This window comes from Macaca mulatta, chromosome 15 (genome assembly GCF_049350105.2).
Source record: "Macaca mulatta isolate MMU2019108-1 chromosome 15, T2T-MMU8v2.0, whole genome shotgun sequence".
Taxonomy (NCBI): Eukaryota; Metazoa; Chordata; class Mammalia; order Primates; family Cercopithecidae; genus Macaca; species Macaca mulatta.
Window position 1 is genome coordinate 103,176,416 of NC_133420.1, and position 26,739 is coordinate 103,203,154.

The 26,739-nt window shown below is 40.9% G+C and overlaps 1 protein-coding gene across 4 annotated transcripts in view; it reads left to right on the plus strand.

The window, feature by feature from the left end:
* The window catches only part of GDA (guanine deaminase), a 111,971-nt gene that overhangs the window by 26,146 nt on the left and 59,086 nt on the right, over nucleotides 1–26,739 (plus strand). The gene's annotated exons all lie outside the window — the stretch shown is intronic.

Consider the following 26,739-nt stretch of genomic DNA (forward strand, 5'->3'; position numbering starts at 1 on the left):
TTATTTCAAATTTAAATGCAAAAATTAGTAAAACTAGTGTTCATTTAGTATTTGTTAGTATTCTGTAATTAAAGTATCACATATTACATTAAAAATAGAGAATTTAAAATACAGAGAATTAAAATACTTTTGCAAAAGAAAAAACCAAACAAAAACATCAGTAGTAGATTGAACAGTGCTTGCTGCCTCCTTCTTCTTGGTATATAACTTATAATACAGAGTGAGTATTTTTGCTTTGGCAAATTGTCATCCTGCTTTTAAAATTTGTATCGGCTTTCAACGTTATATCCTTTGAGCTTTCAGTGTTATAAAACATCTCTGAGATATTTCTCTGAGAGTTCCTTTAATGTGAAGTTGTTTTTGCTGGTATCATTTCCTTGGAGACAACTTTAATCACTGTCCACATTTATGTTGATAAGTTCACCTTTGCTAAGTTCCTCTGGCTGTAGACTTTAGCGTTTCTGACAGTGGCAGTGACCACATTGCCATGGTTAGCTGTATAATTACATGTAGGTCTGATTCCCACCTCACTACTGTATTACCACTTTTCACTTCTTTGCTGTACTTTCATCTTGGTTGACCAATTCACTGTCTCAATTATCCATTCTTATAAAATGCCACATGGGTTTACTGCTGGGAAGCAAGGAAGCAACACAGCTACATGCTTTGATGTCAGTGTGTGACCTGAATAACAGATGCACAGTGACTAGCCACACATACTTTGGAATAAGGAGTGTGGTTGGTCACTGATCATGATGCCCGTCTGTTTTGTATGTAATGACTTGTGGACTGCAGAACTAGAAGCTAAGTTTGTACTTCATTCAATTACTCACAGTTAATATACCATGGTAATTGATATTTGAACCATATTGTTAGGGGACCAGTATTTAACTAAATCATGGCATTGAAAATTTATGTACATCAGATTCATGCAAAGCAAAGTCTGCCTGTAGGCGTACGAATTGGTCTGGAGTTGGAATCTTTTTTTTTTTTTTTTTTTTTTTTTTGAGGTGAAGTTTCACTCTTGTTGCCCAGGCTGGAGTGCAATGGTGTGATCTCGGCTCACTGCAACCTCCGCCTCCCGGGTTCAAGCAATTCTCCTGCCCCAGCCTCCCGAGTAGCTGGGATTACAGGCATGTATCACCACGCCCGGCTAATTTTTATATTTTTAGTAGAGGTGGGGTTTCACCATGTTGGTCAGGCTGGTCTCGAACTCCTGACCTCAGGTGATCCACCCGCCTTGGCCTCCCAAAGTGCTGGGATTACAGGCGTGAGCCACCGTGCCTGGCCCAGAATCAATTTTTATGGGCAACTGTTCTATGCTGCTTATTTTAAGCTCATGATCCTCACTGTGATCAAGTCTCATATGTCTTTACCTATGCATTTGAATTGTGTAAAATGTAAGTGTAGGATTTTACATACATTCCAGTTAGCTTGTGGCTGTAGTTTTGCCACTAAAAATTTTCTGATACATAATATTTGTACATATTTGTGGGGTCTTTGTCTTTTTAAAGCTGGATTGTGCTATCTAGTAAACAAACTGTCTTCTTCAAATTGTTATCCTTTTCACAGTAAGTCACTAGCAAGAACATGACTGAGGCCGAGCTCAATGATATGTTTCCAGTGCTCTCTAAGAGCTCTCCGGCCATACTTCCCTCATCCTATTAATCAACCTTTTAAGTAGGAATATACAGCAGCTATGAATTTCTCCAACTCTGCTGTCATCCAGCGTGATGTTTTCGAGCCTGTCCAACAAAGTTACCTGTTTGGTGCCATCAGATGCCTTTCTGAAATCAAAGTATATTGTATCAGTAGTGGTGTCCTGAAATGCCACTCTGGTTACCCTACCACAAATTAACACTATGGATAATACCTTATGTATACAGAGAACTTTCACAATTCACTGGAGTGTTTGGCGTATCTCTATTTTAAAACATTTTGTGTATATAGAGTTGAAGGGAGATGTGGCAGATATCATTACTTTATTTTCAAAAATGGTAAATCAGAGAGGTTAAGGGATTGGCCCTTGTTCACAGAGCTAGTAAATAGCAGAATCTTGATCCTTCAGTAAATCCAGTGTGTTTGACCATCTCAAACTATTTCAGATAAAGTGACTGCAGGCAAGAAAAAGGGAGTTTCTGCAGTTTTCCCGTCATTGATTTATTAGGACAGATCAGTCTTATAACCGTCCTCCTATAGGGTCTGCGCTGGTTTCCCACGGCTGCTGTAATGAAGTACCACAAACAGGGAGGCTTAAACAACAGTAATTTATTGCCTTACATTTTTGAAGTCCAAGATCAAGGATTCAGCAGAGTTGGTTTCTTCTGAGGACTTTGAGAGAAGGATCTGTTGCAGGCCTGTCTTCTTTGCTCATAGATGGTTGTCTTCCCTCTATGTCTCTTCAAATCATTTTCTTTCTATGCGTGTTCCTGTGTCCAAAAGGACACCAGTCATACTGAATTAGGGCCTATCCTAATGATTTCATTTTAACTTGATTACCTCTGTAAAGATGTTATCTCTAAATAAGGTCACATTCTGAATTATTGGGTGGGTTAGGACTGTAACATATTAAATTGGGGTGGAAGGGGAGGTTCAACTCATACTAGGTCTTTAAGGCAGATTTCAAGTTTTTTTTTTTAAAAAAATGGCCATCCAGGCACGGTGGCTCACGCCTGTAATCCCAGCACTTTGGGAGGCCAAGAGGGGCGGATCATGAGGTCAGGAGTTCGAGACCAGCCTGGCCAACATGGTGAAACCCCATCTCTACTAAAAATACAAAAATTTGCTGAGCATGGTGGCAGGTGCCTGTAATCCCAGCTACTCAGGAGGCTGGGGCAGGAGAATCGCTTGAACCTGGGAGGCAGAGGTTGCAGTGAGACAAGACTATGCCACTGCACTCCAGCCTGGGCAACAGAGCAAGAGTCTGTCTCAAAACAAAACAAAAAAAGCCAAAGGAATATAGGCTTGTGTAGGGAGTACTTTTGTGTGTGCCTGCATTTTTAAATCAATGTCTATGTGTCTGATACAGTCTGTTGAGATCAACTTTATGGTCAGTTGATACTGCCGTTGAGTTTTTCAAAAGAGAGAGAGAGTGTGTTTCCTAAATTCGTTCTTAATTGTCTACTTGCTGAATGTAGTCTCTGAAGACGTCTTTTGTGAGGCAGCTGCTGAAATTATTTGCTTGTTTGATGATTTCAGGATTCAAATGTGTCATTTAACTTTAGAGCTGAGATTTGTGGTGAATTTCACTCCAAGCTTAGTGTTAATTTTACACACATCTAAGCAGTTTCCTTCTTCCATAAGTCGGTTAAAGCATCAAGGGATTCTGAATTTAGGGAAAAAAAATAAACTAGGCAGCAACAATTTGCATCCCAAAGTGATTCACAAGTTATCAAGTATATTCAAGGGTTGTTTAGCATATTACCAACTACTTATCAAAACACGGGACTGATTATGACCTTGTTTTAGATTGCTGGTGTTGAGGTGCTACCAATGTGAGACCTATATCATTGTGTTTCCTCATTGCCTTCGCTTCTCCTGTGGTTTTTTCCTTTTGGTTATTTGGGTGTTCCACAGATTACCAATGTGTGCATTTCACATGAAATAGATTTTGATTTTTTACTTATTATTATTATTATTATTATTATTATTTCTTGAGACAGAGTCTTGCACTGTTGCCCGGGCTGGAGTGCAGTGACATGATCTCGGTTCACTGTAAGCTCTGCCTCCCGGATTCAAGCCATTCTTCTGCCTCCGCCTCCTGAGTAGCTGGGACTACAGGTACCCGCCACCATGCCACCACTAATTTTTTTGTATTTTTAGTGGAGATGGGATTTCACTGTGGTCTTGATCTCCTGACCTCATGATCTGCCTGCCTCAGCCTCTCAAAAAGTGCTGCGATTTCAGGCATGAGCCACCGCGCCTGGCCAGATTTTGACTTTTTAAAAATAACATTTATTGTGAGTAGAAAATTTGGTTTTGCTCATATGTTTTTCTGGTGATCTTTGTGCATTTTACTTTTTTTTTTTAAGTGATTCTTCTTTTTAGTTAACTCATTGGGTAAAGAAAGCACAGTTCTAATGTCTATGTAAGGTGTAATGAAAAAGGATGTGACGAACTGTGGTTACCTTTGAAGCCCTGTGTGTCCTCAATATCCAATCCCTTCCCTTATCACCATTATACTAAATTTTATGTTTATCATGTCCTTTTACTTATACTTTCACTATCTTTTTTTTTTTTTTGAGATGGGGTCTCAATCTGTTGCCTAGGCTGGAGTGCAGTGGTGCAATCTCTGCTAACTACAACCTCTACCTCTTGGGTTCAAGTAATTCTCTGCCTCAGCCTCCTGAGTAGCTGGGATTATAAGCACCCACCACAACACCTGGCTAAGTTTTGTATTTTTAGTGGAGATGGGGTTTCACCATCTTGGCTAGGCTTGTCTTGAACTTCCGACCTCAGGTGATCCACCCTCCTTGGCCTCCCAGAGTGCTGGGATTACAGGCGTGAGCCACTGCTCCTGGCCTCACTATCTTTTTTCACTTTCTTTTTTTCTTTTAGTCAGAGTTTTGCTCTGTCACCCGGGATGGAGTACAGTGGCGTGATGGTAGCTCACTGAAACCTTGAACTCCCGGGCTCAAGCAATCCTCCCATTTTAGTCTCCCAAAGTGTGGGATTACAAGTGTGAGCCACTGCGCTGAGCCTATACTTTCACTTTTTATATTTGTGTTTCTAAATAATATATTGTTTAGTTTTTCAGTTAAAAATTTTTATTTTAAATCATTAAAAAATGATTTAAAAAGTTACAAGAATATACAAAATAACCCTTCTATAGACTTCACCTGGCTTCTCCAGTGTTAATATTTTACAAAATTTGCTTCATTATTCTCTACTCTCTCTACATGTATAGGTAGACACACATACGCACGCACACACACACACACCGTATTTTTCTGGACTAAGTTATAGACATGCTGTTGGAGTCTAAATACTTTATTTTTTCCCCTAAAAAATAAAGATACTGCCTTACATAATTGTGTATGATTAGCTGGGTCAGGAAATTAACATAGGTATAATTCTACCACATAATCCGTAGACCCATTCGAACTTTGCCTGCTGGCCCAATAATGCCATTGGTGGCTACTTCCCCTCCTCTTGTTCAGAATCGACTCCAGAACCACAAGCTCCATTTATGTATCACATTCCTTTAGTTGCCTTTCATCTGTAATGAGTCTTTAGTTTTTCTTTGTCTTTCATGCTCTGGATAATTTTCAAGAATATAGAACAGTTTCTTCTTTTTTCAAACTGTCTCTTAATTTGGGTTTGTCTGATGTTTCCTCACAATTAGATTCAGGTTGTGCATTTTTGGCAGGGACGTCAGAGAAATGATGCTGTGCTCTCGGTGTAGCGTATCAGGAGGCACAGGATATGGAATTGTCCTGTTATTGGTGATGTTAACTTTGGTCACTTGGCTGAAGTGGTGTGGGCCAGCTTTCTGCACTTCTCTTTGTAAAATAAACTTTGTGGGGAGATACTTTGATAATTATATAAATATCCTGTTTCTCAGCAAGTTTTCACCCACTAGTTTTAGTGTCCATTGATGATTTTTGCATGAATCATTTTTTCTGTGATGATGGATGCCAAATGCTCATTTTCTAGTTGTGTCATTTCTTCCACATATATTAGTTGGTATTCTATTGGAAGAGAGAACTCTACATTCTCACTCAAGTACTCACTTACTTACCATTGTGGACTCATGGATTCCCATATTATTTGTTGGATTTTAATCTGTTAGTATTATTATTTATTTTGATGCTCAAATTGGCCCAGATTTACCTAGTGGGAGTCTGTTTAGAGTGGCTTCTTTGTCCTTTTGACTACTTTCCGACCATATTCTAGCACTTCCTTACTTTTGGCACAAAATTATGTTTCAGATTCACCTTGTATTTTCTTTACCAGAGCCCTGGAATGAGCCCTGGAGTCACTTGGTTCTGTTTAGTGGAGAATGGTATTTAAAAACCAAGATCTGAGAACTAGGGGTGCTAATTGCATCTGAGTTTCATTGTCTCTAGGCCTTTCAGCAGATAAAGCCAGTATGTGTGTACATGTAATGTGTATGTGTGTATGTAAATACATGTAAATATATATTACTCCTATATGTAATCAGTCCCTGGTGGCTGTCTCCTCGGCTACAGCCTTGCCCATTCCACCTGCCTCCTTGACACTGCACTTCTCCAACCCCAGTTCCCCTGACACTATTAGCATTCTCAGCCTTGACTGCTCCATTAGCCCCAACTGCCTCTGCATTCCTGGATCCACCAGGCCCACCTGCTGGGGTTGTATGAATGGAAGGAAAAAGAAGGGAAAGGCACAAATAAATAATTTATAAAGAAAAGAAAGAAAGAAAAGGAAAAGGCTGTTTGTTTTTTAATATTTTATATGAAAAAATACATAACATATAGTATCTAATAGCCCTTAGCCTGTAGGCAGACTGGGGTTCAAATTCAAGATTTATTACCTGCCAGATGTGTAATTTTGGGCAAGGTACTTAACATCTCTGTGCCTTAATTGTATCATCTGCAAAATGGGGCTAGTAATAGTGCCTCATGGGGTTCTTGTGAGGTTTAAACACGTTAATGCATGTAAAGTATGTAGGATGGTGTTTGGCACATAGGAAATACATTTTAATCCTTTTATTATTATCAGACATCCCATCATTTTATAATATGTTGCTTTATATTTGTAATAAAATTTGTTAAATACCAATGATTTATTAGTGGTGTCTTCTGCAAAGAACAGAAGAATTTTTAAAGTTACTTTTTTTCCTGCCATGAATATTATTTTCTTTATTCAGATTTGACTGTATACCTTATACCAGTTTGCAACATAAGCATTACATTAAATTACTGTTACAAATCTTGAATCTTTGCGCTTATCTTATAAACATTTAATTTTTAGAGAAGTTTTAGGTTCACAGCAAAGTTGACAGAAAGATACAGAGCTTTCCCATGTATCCCCAGCCTGGACACATGCACAGCCCCCTCATTATTAGTGTCTCCCACCAGAGTGCTACATTTGTTACAACTGATAAATCTACATTGACACATCATTATCAACCAAAGTCCACAGTTTACACTAGGGCTAACTCTTGGATTTGTACATTATGTGGTTTTGGACACTTGTATAATGATGTATTGACCATTATAGTATCATAGAGAGTGTTTTCACTGTCCTAAAAATCTTCTGCTCTGCTTATTCATCCTTTCCCCTCTAACCCCTGACAACTACTGATTTTTTATTGTCTCCATAGTTTGCCTTTTCCAGAATGTAATATAGTTGGGATCATATAATAATGAAGCTTTTCAGATTGGGATCTTTCACTTAGTAATATGCATGCAAGTTTCTCTATGTATTTTCGTGGCTTAATAGCTCAGTTATTTTTATTGCTGAATAATATTCCATTTTCTGGATGTACCACAGTTTATTTATCCATTCTTCTACTGTAGGACATCTTGGTTGCTTCCTAAAGGTACATCCTTCATCTATCAAGGAGTGTGTGTTTTCTACTGCAAAATGATACTTGTAAGCCACCAGAGTCTGTACTCTTCCAAGGGCATTTGATCAGTCCCTGATGTTAAAGGAAAATGTTAAGGCCAGGCGCGGTGGCTCACGCCTGTAATCCCAGCACTTTGGGAGGCCGAGACGAGCGGATCACAAGGTCAGGAGGTTGAAACAATCCTGGCTAGCATGGTGAAACACCATCTCTACTTAAAATACAAAAAATTAGCCAGGCGTGGTGGTGGGCACTTGTAGTCCCAGCTACTTGGGAGGCTGAGGCAGGAGAATGGCATGAACCTGGGAGGCAGAGCTTGCAGTGAGCTGAGATTGCGCCACTGCACTCCAGCCTGGGTGGCAGAGCGAGACTCCGTCTCAAAAAAAAAAAGAAAAAAAGAAAGAAAGAAAAATGTTAAATGTTATTTCTATCTGGAAGCTAATCATAAATAAATATAAAGCTTCTGAGAAATGCTAGTGAAAGCCACTGGGATGGTTTTCAAGTTATATAATTATAATTTACATGCATCTTTTTAGGAGTTCGCATCAGAGGTTAACAACTATAGGCCACAGGCCAAATCCAGCTCCCTGCCTGAGTTATATGGCCTGTGAGCTAACTATGGTTTTAAAATGGTTGAAAAAAAGTGAAGAAGAAGAAGAAGAAGATTTTATAACAAATGAAAATTACATAAAATGCAAATTTCAGTTACTGTAGATAAAGTTATATTGGAATATAGGCATAGCCATTTGCTACTATATTGTGTATGGTTGTTTTTGCAATTCAGTGACAGATTTAAGTAGTACAATACACACAATATGGCCCACAAAGCCTAACATATTTACTGTCTCACCCTTTAGAAAAACTGTGCTGATCCTTGGTTTATTGCTGCGGGAAGTCAGACTTAATGGTTATATCCCTTGTTTCCTGAACATCGCTGTTATCCTATTCTTTTTTCAGGGTGCCCAGATTTCATATTGTTCAAACACACGTGCTTTAGGAACAATTTGTGCAGTTAACACAATCATCACAGGGTCCTGAGGCAACATACATCCTCAGCTAATGAAGATGACGGGATTAAGAGATTAAAGTAAAGACAGGCATGGGAAATTATGAGTATTGATTGGGGAAGTGATAAATGTCCATGAAATCTTCACAATTTATGTTCAGAGACTGCAGTAAAGACAGGCGTAAGAAATTATAATTAGAGTATGAACTTTGAGAACTAACAAATGTCCACAAAATCTTCACAATTTATGTTCTTCTGTCACGGCTTCAGCAGGTCCCTCTGTTTGGGGTCCCTGACTTCCCGCAACAGTTTATACTATTAGAGAAGCAATCATAAACTTTTGGAAGAATCTCTGGGAAGATATGTCTAGTTCAGGAGATACTCCTGGCTTCCCCTGCACCTTAGGCAATTAAAATAACCTGGCTTCTTTATTTATGAAATGAGAATATTGGATCTGAAGATCTAAGTCCCTCATGCCTCATGCTATTCTCTGATGTCTTTGTAACATTATTCACCCCATTGTACTAGTCCGACAGGGTTTCCCCCACCCCCTTTGGTTTTTATTTTAAGGCAATCTCACTTCATCTCTCTTTTCCATTAATATGTTTGACATGAATTGAGCTAATATGGCAATTTTTGTCTCTGTTCAGAAACTTCAAGAAATCTTTGAGACGTCATATTTTTATCTGGTTTTATCTCCTCTCACAGTGACGTAAGAGTGGATTTTGTATAATGGATTGAAATATGTTATTTTATTTTGTTGGATGGCTGAGCTATTTCACAGTGGCTCAAAGAGCAGTTTACTTTGTTCCATAGCAACAAGCCTCTTACCCAAATTTGCCATCTGGTGTTTGAAGCCTGTATCTTGCAGCAGTGTTTTTCATTAGTTGACAGCCATTACTCATCTGCTTTTGGCTTTAGTATTCCCAACATTCTCATTATTGCTCATCCTAAATAGTCCCAGTTTCAAGTAATAAAGCACTTGGAGTTGTTTGCTTAGCAGAAGGGATTCAATTTCATCTGGAAAACAAGGGGTCAGTTGAGAAGGTACCTGCCAGCTGGGACCATCCGTGACTTTATTATTTTGTGAAACTTGGTTTTTAATGACTTGTGTATATGCTTAACAGCCCACCTAGAGTGTGGCCTGTGAAGGGGAAGGCCCATTGGCCATGGTGGGTACCCACTAGATGGTGAATGAGTGAGCAGGTTTCCTGCATGAATCCAGGAAACCTTGGGACGAAAAAGCAGTAGCCCCATGAAGAAAGCATCAGTCATACTTTGTAATTTTGCCACATTTACTTTCCAAATTTTTTTTAGAGATTTTCTGGGAATAAATCTTGGGGCTGATCCCTGGCTACCGCCTTGATCTGATCTCCTATCAGTCTTTCTTGTAGTCCTTGTACTGTATCCCCCACTAGCCTCCCTGGTGTTTCAGAACCTGCCAAGCACACTCCCATTCTGGGGTCCTTGCTAGAAATTCCCTCTGCCTGGAATGCTCTTCCCCGAATGTCTAAGTAGTTCACTCTCTCCTTTTATGCAAGTCTCTGCTTAAACTTCACTCCTCAGAGAAACCATCACACTCCATGTTTTAGTCTATTTACCTCCCTTTATTTTCACCATAACACGCACTATGCAGTGTATCTTTATCAATTTATTGTTCCCAATCTCTGGAATAATCCTGAGCATACAAGAAGCACTCAGGAAGTATTTTCTGAGTGAAAACATCAATGAAAGCAAGACAAAAATCTATTAAGTACTTGATTTGTGAATTAAGGTTTTCCCCAACCCAGTGCTTCCACATTATTTTCAGAGTTCTCCTGTCTATTTCACATCTTGTAGCTTTTTGCCTCTTTGCCTCTGCTCCTGTTGTTACCCCTTCCATCCCTTTTCCTTCAACCCTGGATACTTACCAAGTACCAAATCCTACCAGTCACTGTCCAAGTTCTTCCTTTTCTTTGAAATCTTCACTGATCACACTTACTATCTCTCCATTGGAACCCATAGGGCCATTGCGCTTCCTCATCCTCCCGTCTCACGCCTCATTCATTTTTTACCTCTGCCTGTCTTAGCTCCTCATCCTTAAGCTCCGTGAGTAGAGACTATGCATATATATTTCTATTTTTCATACTTTGCATTTTCATATACATTTAATGCATATTTGTATTATATTGGCTAGAATAAGACATTTATTATTAACAACTTTGTATCTAAAAGGAGTAAAGATGAAAGTGGAGTCACCCTCAACTTCTTTCCTAAAGAGATAACCACTATCATTATTTAGACACCTGCTGTGGTTGGAATGTTTGTCCTCTCAGAAACTCACGTTGAAACTCAGTTGCCATTTTTTTTTTTTTTTTTTTTTTTTTTTTTTTTTTTGAGACGGAGTCTCGCTCTGTAGCCCGGGCTGGAGTGCAGTGGCCGGATCTCAGCTCACTGCAAGCTCCGCCTCCCGGGTTTACGCCATTCTCCTGCCTCAGCCTCCGGAGTAGCTGGGACTACAGGCGCCCGCCACCTCGCCCGGCTAGTTTTTTGTATTTTTAGTAGAGACGGGGTTTCACGGTGTTCGCCAGGATGGTCTCGATCTCCTGACCTCGTGATCCGCCCGTCTCGGCCTCCCAAAGTGCTGGGATTTCAGTTGCCATTTTAATAGTATTATGAGGTGAGGCCTTTCAGAAGTGATTAGGCTGTGAGGACAGAGCTCTCATAAATGGGTTAATCTTGTTACCATGGTAGTGGTTATTTTGACAGCGAGTTGTTATAAAACGAGTCTGGCCTCGTGTGCTTCCCTCTGCCCTTCCACCTTTCTGCTGTACGATGACTCTGGCTAGATGCTAGTGCCATGCTCTTGGAATACCTAGCCTCCAAAACGGTGAGCCAAACCCATTTTGCTCTTTATACATTACCAATCTCTGTGGTATTCTGTTGTAGCAGGAGAAAATGTACTGGGACAGAAAATTGGTACCAAGACCTGCATTGTTGGAGTAATAGATACCTGAAAATATGCAAGTGGCTTTGGAACTGGGTAATGAGTAAAGGCTGGAAGAATTTGGAGGAGCAGGCTATAAAAAGCCTAGATTGCTGTAAATGGAACATTGAGAGTGCTTCTGGTGAAGGCTCAGAAGAAGAGAGACTGGGGAGAGTTTTGAACTTCTTAAGGATTACCTAAGTGGTTGTGACCAGATGATAGAAGTATGGACAGTAAAGGCCATCCTGATGAGGTCTCAGATGGAACTGAGGAACAAGGTATTGGAAACTGGGGCAAAGGCCATCCTTGTTATAAAGTAGCAAAGAACTTGGCTGAAATGTGTCTATAACTGAGGGCTTTGTGAAAGGTGGAATTTAAAAGTGATGAAATAGGATATCTAGCAGAAGACATATTTAAGCAGCAAGGCATTCAGGCTGATGCATGGCTACTTTTAACCGCTTATAGTAAGATGCTAGAGGAAAGGAATGATTTAAAGATGGAATTTATAATGAAAAAGGAAGCTATGTGAAAAGATTTGGAAAATTTGCAGCCTGGCCATGTAAACAACAACAAAAAAAGCATTCTAGTGTGGAACCAAGAGACCATTTACTGAGGAGATTAACACAGACAGAAGGGAACCACCATCAATACAATGGGAGATAGACCCTGAAGGCATTTCAGAGATCTTTGAGGCTGCCCGGCTCATCACAGGCCCAGAGCTCTAAGAGGGCAGAATAGTTTGAGGGGGTGGGCTAGGAGCAACCTACACAGGCTCAGTGCCCAGACCCACCTCACATCTCTGCTTCCTGCATTCTAGCACAGTGCTCTTTCACTGCTCCCACCATGGCTCAAGCAGGTCCATGTGTGACTCAGGCCACAACTTCAGAAGATGCAAGTGGCAAATCCTGGTTGCATCCATGTGGTGTTAAGTTTGCAGGCATGCAGAATGCAAGATCTATGGGGGCATGGCTTCATCCACCTAGATTTCAAAGTGTGTTGCAAATAGCCCCAGGCAGAGACTTGTCACAGAAGCAGAGCCACTGCAGAGAGCCCCGACTATGGCAATACTGCACAAACATGTGGGGTTGGGGTTAGTGCCAGAGCTGCCACAGAGAGTCCTCACTGGGGCAATGCCTAGTGGAACCCTGGGAGCAGGACTGCCACTGAGACTCCAGGATCGTGGAGTTACTAGCATGTTACTAGCCTGTGAGAGGAGCAGGCAGGAGACCCCAACCTGTGAGAGCTGAAACATGGGCTGGGCCTAGGAAAGCCGCAGGAGTGGGACTGCCTAAGACCTGTGTGCCCAGGATGCAGAAAATGGAGTCAAAGATTATTCTCGAAATTTAGGGCTTAAAGTGTTTTCTCCCATTGGGTTTTGGACTTATTTGGAGCCTGTTACTCTTTTCTTTTTGCCTATTTCTCCCTTTTGGAATGGGACTGTCAATCCTATGCTTGCCCCACCATTGTATTCTGGAAGCAGATAACTTACTTGATTTCACTGGCTCACAGCTGTAGGAATATGCCTATGGATGAATCCTGTCTGGTGTGGTGTCTCACCCACATCTGATATAGATGAGACTCTAGACTTTTTTTTTTTTTTTTTTTTTTTTTTTGGAGACAGGGTCTCACTCTGTCACACAGGCTGGAACTACAGGGGTGTGATGACAGCTCACTGCAGCCTTGACCTCCCAGGCTTAAGTGATCCTCCCACCTCAGCCTCCTGAATAGCTGGGATTACAGGCATGTACCACCATACCTGGCTAATTTTTTCGATTTTTTTAGTAGCGATGGGGTCTTGCTATACTGCTGGTCTCAAACTCCTGGGTGCAATTGATCTTCCTGCCTCAGCCTCCCAAAGTGCTGGGATTACAGGCGTAAGCCACCACGTCTGGCCTGAGACTCTGGACTTTTGAATTGATGCTGCAACAACTTAAGACTTTTGGGACCATTGGGATGAAATGAATCTATCTTAGGCCAGATGCAGTGGCTTACGCCTGTAATTCTAATGCTTTGGGAAGCCAAGGCAGGCAGATCAATTGAGCTCAGGAGTTCGATACCAGCCTGGGCAACGTGGTGAAACCCCTTCTTTACCAAAAATATAAAAATTAGCCAGGCATGGTGGCACATACCTGTGGTCCCAGCTACTCCGGAGACTTAGGTGGGAGGATCACTTGAGCCTGTAAGGTGGAAGTTGCAGTGAGCCGAGATCATGCCACTGTACTCTAGCCTGGGTGACAGAGTCAGATCCTATCTCAAAAAAAAAAAAAAAAAAAAAAAAAAAAAGGAAAAAAAGAAAAAAGAAACAAATATATTTTGTACGTGAAAAGGATATGAGTTTTGTAGGGCCGGGGCAGAATGCTATGGTTTGGATGTTTGTTTTCTCTGAAATTCATGTTAATATTTAATTGCCATTATAACAGTATTAAGAGATAGGGCTTTTAAAAAGTGACTGCGTCGTAAGGATGAAGCTCTAGTGAATGGATTAATGCCATTATGAAGCGAGTGGGTTAGTTATTGTGAGAGTAGGTTGTTAATGTTTTCTTTCCTTTTTTGTTGTTGTTTGTTTGTTTGAGACGGAGACTCTGCTCTGTTGCGCAGGCTGGAGTGCAGTGGCATGATCTCGGCTCACTGCAACCTCCGCCTCCCTCAGCCTCCCAAGTACCTGGGACTACAGGCACCTGCCATCACGCCTGGCTAATTTTGTATTAGCCAGAGACAGGGTTTCACCATGTTGGCTAGGCCGGTCTCGAATTCCCCACCTCAAGCAATCCGCCCACCTCAGCCTCCCAAAATGCTGGGATTATAGCCGTGAGCCACCACACCCCATCATGCTTTCTTTTCTCTAGCTTACTTTAGCGAATAAAACAGTATATAATATATTAATATAGAAAATATGTGTTAATTAACTTTGTTGATTATGTTGATTGTGTTATTGGTAAGTCTTTTGGCCAACAGTAGGCTATTAGTAGTTAAGTTTCTGGGAAATCAAAAGTTATTGCTTATTTTAGACTATGGCACTCCTAACCCCTGCATTAGTTGGGTCAACTGTAATCCCTTTTTCTTCTTGAATTACTAATTCTATTCTACTTCCCTCATAGAGTTTTTACTAATGCAATATGTTTTTACACTTGAAGGTCTTCTATTGATCAAGCATTGCAGTAAAGTGTCTGTACATAGATTTACACATTTACAATGGCCTGGAAATATAGGGAAATTTTAAAAAATTGTATTACAAATTTTTAAAGTAATTTGTTAAGTGTAAAATAAGGTTTTTTTCCTCCAGTTTGATAATATATCTATGTGACTTGCTGGTAGAATGAAATAAACGGCAGCATCAATTTTTTCTTTCTTTCCATTTTTGTAATAAGATGTGAGTTTTAGGAATAATTTTAACATAAATCAAGTAGATGGGAATGGAAAAAGTTTTATTGTAGCAATAGCACTCAATTCTTTGAACTTGTTATGTGATAAAAATTACATATTAATCTATCATCAGAAATGTCTTTAATGATCTGTTAATTGATAGGTAATGAGCTCTTCTATCATTTTATTGACAGCTAAAGACCACAATGCTACAGAAATATCATAGGGTGCCAGGCAGAAGCCTTGGTAGGGGCATATTTGAGCTTGGTGACTATGGCTATTCCATCTACTGCTCTGCATGCCTTGTTCCAGTACTGCTTGGCTACTCGGGTGCAGCCCAGAAAAAGGGAAAGTAGAGTTCAGTTATTTTTACCAGCTGGATGTTAAGTGAAAGATAATGGAAATATGAAATAATAGATGGTGGGATCTAACCTCGACAAGGAAAATGGAGGAAGAAGATGGCTGGTGGACTGGGCAACAGTACAGGGAGAAAGTAAAGAGAAGGCTCTTTAAGGTGCAAGACTGGTTGTAGTAATTGAAGTGGCAAACAGGAAACAGCAAAGTGTTGTCAGATGTGTGATTCAGTGGTTTTGGAGTTGGAGCAATTATGAGTCACGAACCTGTCCAAGATCTAGTCATGGGTTTTGTGGCTGAAGCAAAGTAGAACAGATCACTGATGATGTGTTCACAGAAAATAGGTGTCCCTGATCTTCAGAAGAGTTGAAATCATAGGAATGGAGGCAGGGCTTGGAGTGGAGAGAGACAGTAGGCATTAACAAATCTGAAGAACAAGGCAAAGATTGGTGAAGGAAAACTCCAAAGAGAGAGGAAGGATGTTGAAACTGAAAGAGGAGAGTCTCAAAGAATCAGATTTGTTTGTTTAGAAGAAGCTAGAGGAAAACAGTTTGGAAATGGCCATGAGGGACATGGACTACTGACTCACTGACTTATCCAGATGTCTGAGTATCCACCATTTGAGAAGTGTAGTGGAAGCCATGTGCCCAGGGGAGAGCCCCAGTTATTAAGAGGGAGGAACTCAGAGCAGATATTGAAGACAAAAGGGAGTTTGTTGCTTATGGAGGGGCAGTAGCAAGAGGTCATTGTGAAGAGTTGTGGTAAGTGAGCAGTGGTAGGGGTTTGTTCAGCGATATGGATGTACAGAGCTTTATGAAGATACTGGTGCAAATTAAGATTCTTGGTGTGAGTTCCAGTTTGGGTATTGACTGAAGAAAACAGAAAGGAAACAGGTAGTTTTAGTCCAACAGTCTTTGAAGAGCTGGACTCTTGCCTAACTACTAAACATCTGGTCTAAGTTGATAGATGTGTCTCACTTGGTTGGAATAATGAAGACTTACATACTGCAGACATGCTGAATTATTATCTTATTTTTATTTATGTATTTGTTTTGAGACAGAGTTTCACTCTTGTTGCCCAGGCTGGAGTGCAGTGGCGCAATCTCGGCTCACTGCAACCTCCGCCTCCCAGGTTCAAGCAATTCTTCTGCCTCAGCCTCCCAAGTAGCTGGGATTACAGGTGCCTGCCACCACACCTGGCTAATTTTTTTTTTTGCAGAGACAGGGTTTCACCATCGTCGCCAGGCTGGTCTTGAATTCCTGACTTCGTGATCCACCTGCCTTGGCCTTCCAAAGTGCTAGGATTACAGGCATGATCCACCACGCCCGGACGATAGACATTGTATTTCTATTAGATGGCACTGTTCTGAACCATGAGTTTTCCTAAAGGGTTAATGAAACTTTCTTAATTTCTTCTAAAGTTACTGGTTCATTGAATTTTTCTTTCTCTCCAGAATAAACTTCTATCATTTATATTTTCCTCAAAAATTTTTGTTTTTTGAAAGCCAGGCGCAGTGGTTCACACCTGTAATCCCAGCAGTGGGAGGCTGAGGCAGGCAGATCACTTGAGGTCAAGAGTTTGAGACCAGCCTGGCCAACATGGTGAAACCCCATCTCTACTAAAAATACAAAAATTAGCCAGGCATGCTGGCACAGGCCTGTAATCTCAATTACTCGGGAGGCTGAGGCACAAGAATCACTTGAACCTGGAAGGCACAGGTTGCAGCGAGCCGTGATTGCACCATTGCACTCCTCCCTGGGTGACACAGCAAAACTCTGCCTCAAAAAAAAAAAAAAGCTGGGCGTGGTGGCTCACGCCTATAATCCCAGCACTTTGGGAGGCCAAGGTGGGCGGATCACGAGGTCAGGAGATGGAGACCATCCTGGCTAATACGGTGAAACCCCATCTCTACTAAAAATACTAAAAATTAGGCTGGCGTGGTGGCAGGCACCTGTAATCCCAGCTACCTGGGAGGCTGAGGCAGGAAAATGGCATGAACCCAGGAGGCGGAGCTTGCAGTGAGCCAAGATCACGCTACTGCACTCCAGTCTGGGTGACAGAGCCAGACTCTGTCTCAAAAAAAAAATCTTTTTTTCAAATATATTTTCAAATGTGTGAGTATAGTGCTTTACTTATTTATAGTTTACAGTAAATCAGCTTTGAGATGCATTGATAAATTCTGTTTTTATGTTTTTTGGTTAATTGCATATCTGCTTTGATGTTTTATGATTCTTCTAACATTTATTGATTCTAATATATTTTTAGAATCAACAAATTACTTTTCCTTAATCGTGAGAATTATACTTTCATTTTTTCTTCTGGTTTGGGAAAACTTCCCGTTTTTCAGTATTTCATGTTCCATAGGATATTTTTTCTCATAATACTACATTTAATGATAAAACAGGATTATTTCCTGCATATAAATTTTGTTGTTTCCTGTCCTTTCTTGCTCTGCAATCTACTTTTCTAGAGAAAGCAATCACACTTCACTAAAAAAAAGAATCAATAATAGTTTATTTAGTGTTTAACATGTTCCGGGGATATGCTAACGTTTTTGCCAGAATTATCATAGCTAGTCCTCAACGATAGTTCTGTGAAATGTGTGCTGGAGTTACCCCCAATTTGCAGATGGGAAAACTGAGCGAAGAAAGATTAAGAGACCCAGCCACGGTTGCTTCACTGTTCTCTGTGGGCGTCACACTTCATAAGCCTAACTTGAGAAGTCACTCTTTTGTTTATCTCATTATAGTGTCTGTTACACATGGTGCTTGAAAAATACGTATGTATCGCAGATGTCTAGTGTCAGAAAATCAACAGCGTTTATACTAAGACTCAGTTGTCAGGCATTTATTACATGTAGTTATATTTAGTGTTAAATTGCTCCATGATACCACTACGGTTGCACTCTTGGGTTTCCCATAACAGCTTAACAAAAAATCTACTAATCATCTGAGATAAGTTATAAGTTCTATAAATAATTGTTTCATTTAATCATCAGAGGTAGAGGAGAAATAGATGCCAGTTAACCAGTTAAAAATTTTTATTTCTGGCCGGGTGCAGTGGCTCATGCCTGTAATCCCAGCACTTTGGGAGGCCAAAGTGGGCAGGTTATTGGAGATCAGAAGTTTGAAACCAGCCTGGCCAACATGGTGAAACCCCATCTCTACTAAAAATACAAAAAAAAAAATTAGCTGGGCATAGTGGCGGATGCCTGTAATCCCAGCTACTTGGGAGGCTGAGTCTGTAGAATTGCTTAAACCCAGGAGGCAGAGGTTGCAGTGAGCTGATATTGTGCCACTGCACTTCAGCCCGGGTGACAGAGCAAGACTCCATCTCAAAAAAAAAAAAACAAAAAAAAAAACCCAAAAAATTATTTCTAATTTTGTGGGTACATAGTAGCTGTATATATTTATAGAGTACATGAAATGTTTTGATAAAGACACACAATGCATAATAATCACATTGTGGAGAATGGGGTATCTGTCCCCTCAAGCATTTATCCTTTGTGTTACAAACAATACAGTTCTATTCTTTTAGTTATTTTTAAATGTACAATTAAGTTATTATTGACTACAGTCATCCTGTTGTGCTATCAAATAGTAGGTCTTATTCATTCTTTATATTTTTCTCTTTTGTATCCATTAACCATTCCCCCATCCCTGCTCCAATTACCCCTTTCAGCCTCGGGTAACCATCCCTCTACTCTCTATGTCCATGATTTCAGTTGTTTTGATTTTTAGATTCTACAAATAAGTGAGAACATGTGATGTTTGTCTTTCTGTACCTGGTTTATTTTACTGCATGATCTCCAGTTCCATCCATATGGTTGCAAATGATAGGATCTCATTCTTTTTTATGGCTGAATAGTACTCTATTGTGTATACATACCACATTTTCTTTATCCATTCATCTGTTGATGGATACTTAGGTTGCTACCAAATCTTAGTTATTGTGAATAGTGCTACAATAAAGGGAGTGCAGATATGTCTTCCATATATTGATATGCATTCTTTTGGGTATATACCCAGCAATAGGATTTCTGGATCATATGGTAGTTCTATTCCTAGTTTTTTGAGGAACCTCCAAACTTCATGGTGGTTTTACTAACTTGCATTTCCACCAACAGTGTATGAGGGTTTGCATTTCTCCACATCCTCACCAGCATTTATTATTGCCTGTCTTAGATATAAGCCATTTTAACTGGGATGAGATAATATCTCATTGTAGTTTTGATTTACATTTTGCTGCTGATCAGTGATGTTGAGCACCTTTTTATATGCTTGTTTGCCATTTGTATGTCTTCTTTTGAAAAATGTCTATTCAGATCTTTTGCCCATTTTTTGATTAGATTATTAGTTTTTTTCCGATAGAGTTGTTTGAGCTCCTTATATATTCTGGTTATTAATTCCTTGCCAGATGGGTAGTTTGCAAATATTTTCTCATGTTCTGGATATCTTTTCATTTTGTTGATTGTTTCCTTTGCTGTGCAGAAGCTTTTTAACTTGATGTGATCCCATTTGCCCAATTTTGTTTTGGTTGCCTGTGCGTGTGAGGTATTATATAGGAAATTTTTGCCCAAACCAATGTCCTGGAGAGTTCCCCAATGTTTTCTCATAGTAGTTTCATAGTCGGAGGTCTTAGATTTAAGTCTTTATTCCATTTTGATTTGATTTTTGTATATGGTGAGAGATAGGGGTCTAGTTTCATTTTTCTGCATATGAACATCCGGTTTTCCCAGCACCATTTGTTGAAGGTACTTTTTTTTTGAGACGGAGTCTTGCTGTGTCGCCCAGGCTGGGGTGCAGTGGCGCCATCTCAGCTCACTGCAAGCTCCGCCTCCCGGGTTCACGCCATTCTCCTGCCTCAGCCTCCGGAGTAGCTGGGACCACAGGTGCCCGCCACCTCGCCCGGCTAATTTTTTGTATTTTCAGTAGAGACGGGGTTTCACCGTGTTAGCCAGGATGGTCTCAATCTCCTGACCTTGTGATCTGCCTGCCTCGGCCTCCCATAGTGCTGGGATTGCAGGCGTGAGCCACCACGCCCAGCCAGTTTTCTTTTTTTGATGTGTCTTTGTCTGGTATTGGTATCAGGATAAAACAGGCTTCATAGAATGAGTTTGGACGTGCTCCCTTCTTCCCTATTTTTCAGAATAGTTTGAATAGAATCAGTGTTAGTTCTTTCTTAAATGTTTGGTAGAATTCGGCAGTGAAGTCATTGGGTCTCAGGCTTTCCTTTACAAGGAGACTTTTCTTTTTTTTTTTGAGATGGAGTCTCGCTCTGTTGCCCAGGCTGGAGTGCAGTGGCGCGGTCTCAGTTCACTGCAAGCTCCGCTACAGGGAGACATTTTACTGCAGCTTTGATCTCTTTACTTGTTATTGGTCTGTTCAGGTTTTGGATTTCTTCCTGGTTCAATCTTGGTAGGTTGTATGTGTCTAGGAATTTGTCCTTTCTTCTAGATTTTCCAATTCGTTGGTATATAGTTGCTCATAGTAGACACTAATGACCCTTTGAATTTCTGCAGTATCAGTTATAATGTCACCTTTTTCATCTCTCATTTTATTTGGATCATCTCTCTCTCTCTCTTTTTTTTTTTTTTTGAGACAGAGTCTCACACTGTCACCCAGGCTGGAGTGCAGTGGTGCGATCTTGGCTCAGTGCAATCTCTGCCTCTGGAGTTCAAGCTATTCTCCTGTCTCAGCCTACCGAGTAGCTGGGATTACAGGTGCCTGCCACCACGCCTGGCTAATTTTTTAGTAGAGACAGGGTGTCACTATTTTGGCCAGGCTAGTCTCAAACTCCTGACCTCGTGATCTGCCTCCCCATCCCCCGCCTTGGCCTCTGTAAGTGCTGGGATTACAGGTGTGAGCCATTGCACCTGGCCAGATCATCTCTCTTTTTTACCTAGTCTAGCTAACGGTTTGCCAATTTTGTTTATTAAAAAAACCAACTTTTTGTTTCACTGATTTTTTAATATTGTTTTCTTCATTTGAAATTCATTTATTTCTGCTCTGATCTTTATTATTTCTTTTGCTGATTTTGGGTGTGGTTTGTTCTTGCTTTTCTAGTTCTTTAAGATGCATTGTAGATTACTGATTTGAAGTTTCTCTCTCTTTTTTTGGTGTAGGCACTTAGAGCTATAAACTTCCCTATTAGTACTGCTTTTGCTGTATCCCATAGATTTTGGTATGTTATGTTTCCATTATCATTTGTTTCAATGAATTTCTCAATTTCCTTCTTAATTTCTTCATTGACCCACTGGTTATTCAGGAGCATGTTATCTAATTTCCGTGTCTCTGTAAACTTTTCAGACGTTCTCGTTATTTATTTCATTGTGGTCAGAGTTGCTTGATATCATTTCAATTTTTTGGGTGTTTTAAGACTTGTTCTTTGACCTAACATATGGTCTATCCTTGAGAATGATTCATGTGCTGAGGAAAAGAATGTATGTTCTGCCGCCATTGGATGAAGTGCTCTATCAATATCTATTAGATACATTTGATCTATAGTGCAGATTAAGTCTGATGTTCCTTTGTTGATTTCCTTGCTGGAAGATCTCTCCCATGTTGAAAGTGAGGTGCTGAAGTGTCCAGCTATTATTTTATTGGGCCTATCTCTCTCTTTAGCTCTAATAGTATTTGCTCCATATATCTAGGTACTCCAGTGTTGGGTGCATATATTTTTAAAATTGTTATGTCCTCTTGCTGAATTGATTTCTTTATCATTATATAGTGACCTTCTGTGTCTCTTCTTATAGTTTTTGTCTTGAAATCCATTTTGCCTGATAGAAATATAGCTACTCCTGCTCTTTTTTGGTTTCCATTGGCGTGGAGTATCTTTTTCCATCCCTTTATTTTCAGTCTATTTGTGTCTTTATAGATAAAATGTGATTTTTGTAGACAACAGATTATTCAGTCGTGTGTGTGTGTGTTTAAATCCATTCAGCTATTCTGTGTCTTTTGATTGAAGAGTTTAGTACATTTACATTCAATGTTATTATCAAATGTAATAATGTTTTTATCGAATGTAAATGGACTAAATGCTATTATTGATAAGTAAAGACTTAGTCCTGTCATTCAAACTTATTATTGATAAATAATGACTTAGTCCTTCCATTTTGTTGTTTCCTGGTTTTGTAGTCTTCTTTTCCTTCTTCCTGTCTTCCTTTAGTGAAGGTGATTTTCTCTGGTGATGTGATTCAGTTTCTTGCTATTTATCATCTATCATATATCTATCTTTTTATATCTTTTTGTATCTATCGTATAACCTATTATTTTAAGCTGGTAACAACTTACTACTGTTTGCATGAACAAACAAAAAAACAAATCAAAGAAAACTAATAAAAACTCTACACCTGAACTTTACCACCCTTCCCTTTTTAAACTTTTTGTTATTTCTATTTATATCTTATTGTTCTGTCCATGTTTTGAAAAGTTGCTGCAGTTATTATTTTTGATTGGTTCATCATATATTCTTTCTACTTAGGATAAGAGTAGTTTATGCACCACGGTTACAGTGTTACAATATTTGTGCTTTTCTGCCTACTTACTAGTACCAGTGAGTTTTATACGTTCATGTGATTACTTATTACTCGTTAACATCCTTTTCTTTCTGATTGAGGTACTCCCTTTAGTATTTTTTATAGGACAGGTCTAGTGTTGATAAAATTCCTCAGCTTTTGTTTGTCTGGGAAAGTCTTTATTTCTCCTTCATGTTTGATGGATATTTTTGCCAGATAAACTATTCTAGGATAAAAGGATTTTTTGATATTATTTTAATATTTTATATTCCTTCAGCACTTTAAATATGTCATGCCACTCTTTCATGGTCTGTAAGCTTCCCATGGAAAAACCTGCTGCCCGATGTATTGGAGTTCCATTATATGTTATTTGCTTCTTTTTTCTTTTTCTTTTTTTTTCTCTTTTTGAGATGGAGTTTCACTCTTGTTGCCCAGGCTGGAGTGCGATGGCATGATCTTGGCACACTGCAACCTCCACCTCCTGGGTTCAAGTGATTCTCCTGCCTCAGCCTCCCCAATAGCTGGGATTACAGGTGTCCACCACCATGCCTGGCTAATTTTTTGTATTTTTTAGTAGAGATGGGGTTTCACCATGTTGACCAGGCTGGCCTTGAACTCCTGACCTCAGGTGATCCACCCACCTCGGCCTCCCAAAGTGCTGGGATTAAAGGCATGAGCCACTGTGCCTGGCCATACTTCTTTTCTCTTGCTGCTTTTAGGATTCTTTCTTTATCCTTGATCTTTGAGAGTTTATTAAATGCCTTGAGGTACTCTTCTTTTGATTAAATGTGCTTGGTATTCTATACCTTCTTGTACTTGGATATTGGTATCTTTCTCTAGGTTTGGAATGTTGTTTATTATCCGTTTGAATAAACTTTCCATCCCTATCTCTTTTCCTGCCTCCTCTTTAGAGGCAAATCTAAGAGTTACTGAATTTGTGGATTTTTAGATCCTACAGGCTTACTTCATTGTTTTTTATTCTTTTATTTTTGTCTCCTCTGACTGTGTATTTTCAAATAGCCTTTTTTTTCCCACCCAGGCTGGAGTGCAGTGGCGCAATCTTGGCTCACTGCAAACTCTGCCTCCCAGGTTCAAGCAGTTCTCTGCCTCAGCCTCCCGAGTAGCTGGGATTACAGGCGCCCGCCACCATGCCCAGCTAATTTTTGTAGTTTTAGTAGAGATGGGGTTTCACCATCTTGGCCAGGCTGGTCTTGAACTCCTGACCTTGTGATTCACCTGCCTTGGCCTCCCAAAGTGCTGAGATTATAGGCATGAGCCACCGTGCCTGGCTTCAAATAGCCTATTTTCAAGCTCATGAATTTTTTCTTCTGCTTGATCGATTCTGCTATCAAAATACTCTGGGCTGGGCACAGTGCCTTACACCTGTAATCCCAGCACTTTGGGACGCCAAGGCGGGTGGATCACGAGGTCAGGAGATCAAGACCATCCTGGCCAACATTGTGAAACCCTGTCTCTACTAAAAATACAAAAATTAGCTGGGTGTGGTGGTGCATGCCTGTAATCTCAGCTACTTGGGAGGCTGAGGCACAAGAATCGCTTGAACCCAGGAGGTGGAGGTTGCAGTGACACAAGATGGCGCCACTGCCCTCTAGCCTGGTGACAGAGCAAGACTCCTTCTCAAAACAACAACAACAATAGTCTGATGCAGTCTTCATTATGCCAATTGCATTTTTCAGCTTCAGAATTTTTGCTTGATTCTTTTTTTTTTTTTTTTTTTTTTTTGAGACGGAGTCTCGCTCTGTCGCCCAGGCTGGAGTGCAGTGGCCCGATCTCAGCTCACTGCAAGCTCCGCCTCCCGGGTTCACGCCATTCTCCTGCCTCAGCCTCCCGAGTAGCTGGGACTACAGGCACCCGCCACCTCGCCCGGCTAGTTTTTTGTATTTTTTAGTAGAGACGGGGTTTCACCGTGTTAGCCAGGATAGTCTCGATCTCCTGACCTCGTGATCCGCCCGTCTCGGCCTCCCAAAGTGCTGGGATTACAGGCTTGAGCCACCGCGCCCGGCCTGCTTGATTCTTTTTAATTATTTAAATCTCTTTGTTAAATTCATCTGATAGAATTATGAATTATTTCTCTGTGTTATCTTGAATTTCTTTGAGCTTCCTCAAAACAAGTATTTTGAAGTCTCTTTCTGAAAGGTTACATATCTTTCTCTCTTCTGGATTAGTCCCTGGTACTTTATTTAGTTCATTTGGTAAGGTCATTTTTTTCCGGGAATGTCTTGATACTTGTAGATGTTTGTCTGTGCCTGGGCATTGAAGAGTTAGGTATTTATTGTAGTTGTCACTGTCTGGGCTTGCTTGTACCTATCTTTCTTAGGAAGGCTTTTCAGATATTTCAAAAGACTATGGTGTTGTGATCTAAGATATATCTGCTTTGGGGGGCACCCCAAGCCCAGTAACAGTGTGGTTCTTGCAGACTTGTAAAGGTAGTGCCTTGATGGTCCTGGACAAGATCTGGAAGAATTCTCTGGTTTACCAGGCAGAGACTCTTGTTCTCTTCCCTTGCTGTCTCCCAAACAAACAGTCTCTCTCGGACAAGATCTGGAAGAATTGTCTGGTTTACCAGGCAGAGACTCTTGTTCTCTTCCCTTGCTATCTCCCAAACAAACAGTCTCTCTCTGTGTTCTTAACCACCTGAAGCTTGGGGTAGAGTGACACAAGCACCCTTGTGACCACAATCACTATGCTGTGCTGGGTCAGACTTGAAGCCAGCACAGCACTAGGTGTTGCCCACGGCTTGCTGTAATCACTCCCTGGCTACTGTCTATGTTCACTCAAGGCTCTGGGGCTCTACAGTCAGCACGAAGTGAAGCCAACCAGGCTTGTATCCTTCCCTTTAGGATCATGAGTCACCCCAGTCCCCTGACATTTCTAGAGGTGCCGTCAGGGAGCTAGTGACTAGAGTCAAAAGCCTTAGAAAGCCACCTAGTATTCTATTGTACTGTGGTTGAGCTGACCCTCAAACCACAAGAAGCAGTTCTTCCCATTCTTCCCTCCACTTTTCAAAGGTGGAGGAGCCTTACCTTGTGGCCACTGCCACCACAGGTCCACGGGAAGTACTGCCAGACTACTGCCTATGTTCCCTTAAAGCCCAAGGATTCTTAGTCAACTTGTGGTGAATTCTGCCTGGCCTGGGATTCACTCTTCAGAGCAGTGGGCTTCCCTCTGGACCAGGGCAGATCCATAAATGCTGTACAGGAGCCAAGTTCTGGAATTGGGGACCCCAGGAGCCTGCTTGATGTTTTATTCTTCTGTGGCCGAGCTGGTATTTAAAGTGCAAGACAAAGTTCCGTTTACCCTCTGCTTTCCTCAAGCAGAAGGAGTCTTGCCCCATAGCCACCACAGCTGGGAATGTGCTGAGTTTCACCCAAGACCCTCAACATAGTACCTGGGTATTGCTGCTGGTTATTCAGGGCCCGAGGGCTCTTCAGTTAGCAGGTGACGAATCCTACTATGACTGAGTCCTTTCCTTCAAGGCGTCAGGTTCCCTTTTGACCCAAAGTACGTCTAGAAATGCTGTCAAGGAGTTAGGGCCTGGAAAGACAGCCTCACACCCCTGACAGGTGCCCTATACTGCTGTGGCTGACCCGGTATCCAAGATGCAAGAAAAAATCCTCCCCACTCTTCCCTCTCCTCTCCTTGAGTGGAAGGAAGGAGTCTCTTTTGGAGCCATGAGCTGTGTGGCCTGGAGTTAGGGGAGGGGAGCCACCCCTCCTGCAGCCACCCCAATTTGTGTCTCTGGAGGTTGTGTTCCCCCCTGCCCAGTCTGTTGTCTCTGGGCCCAGTTCAACACTAGGACTCACATAAAAGTTGCAGTCCTTGTGGCCTAGACTGCCTTTTAAGTTTATTAGGGCCCCTGGGCACTTTAGCCTGCTGTGGTCTGTGGCTAGGCTTGTGGAAACTCAAGTCCCAACTGCTGGGATCAGCAATTCTCCTCTGGCCAGGGCTGGTTTGAATACTCCCTC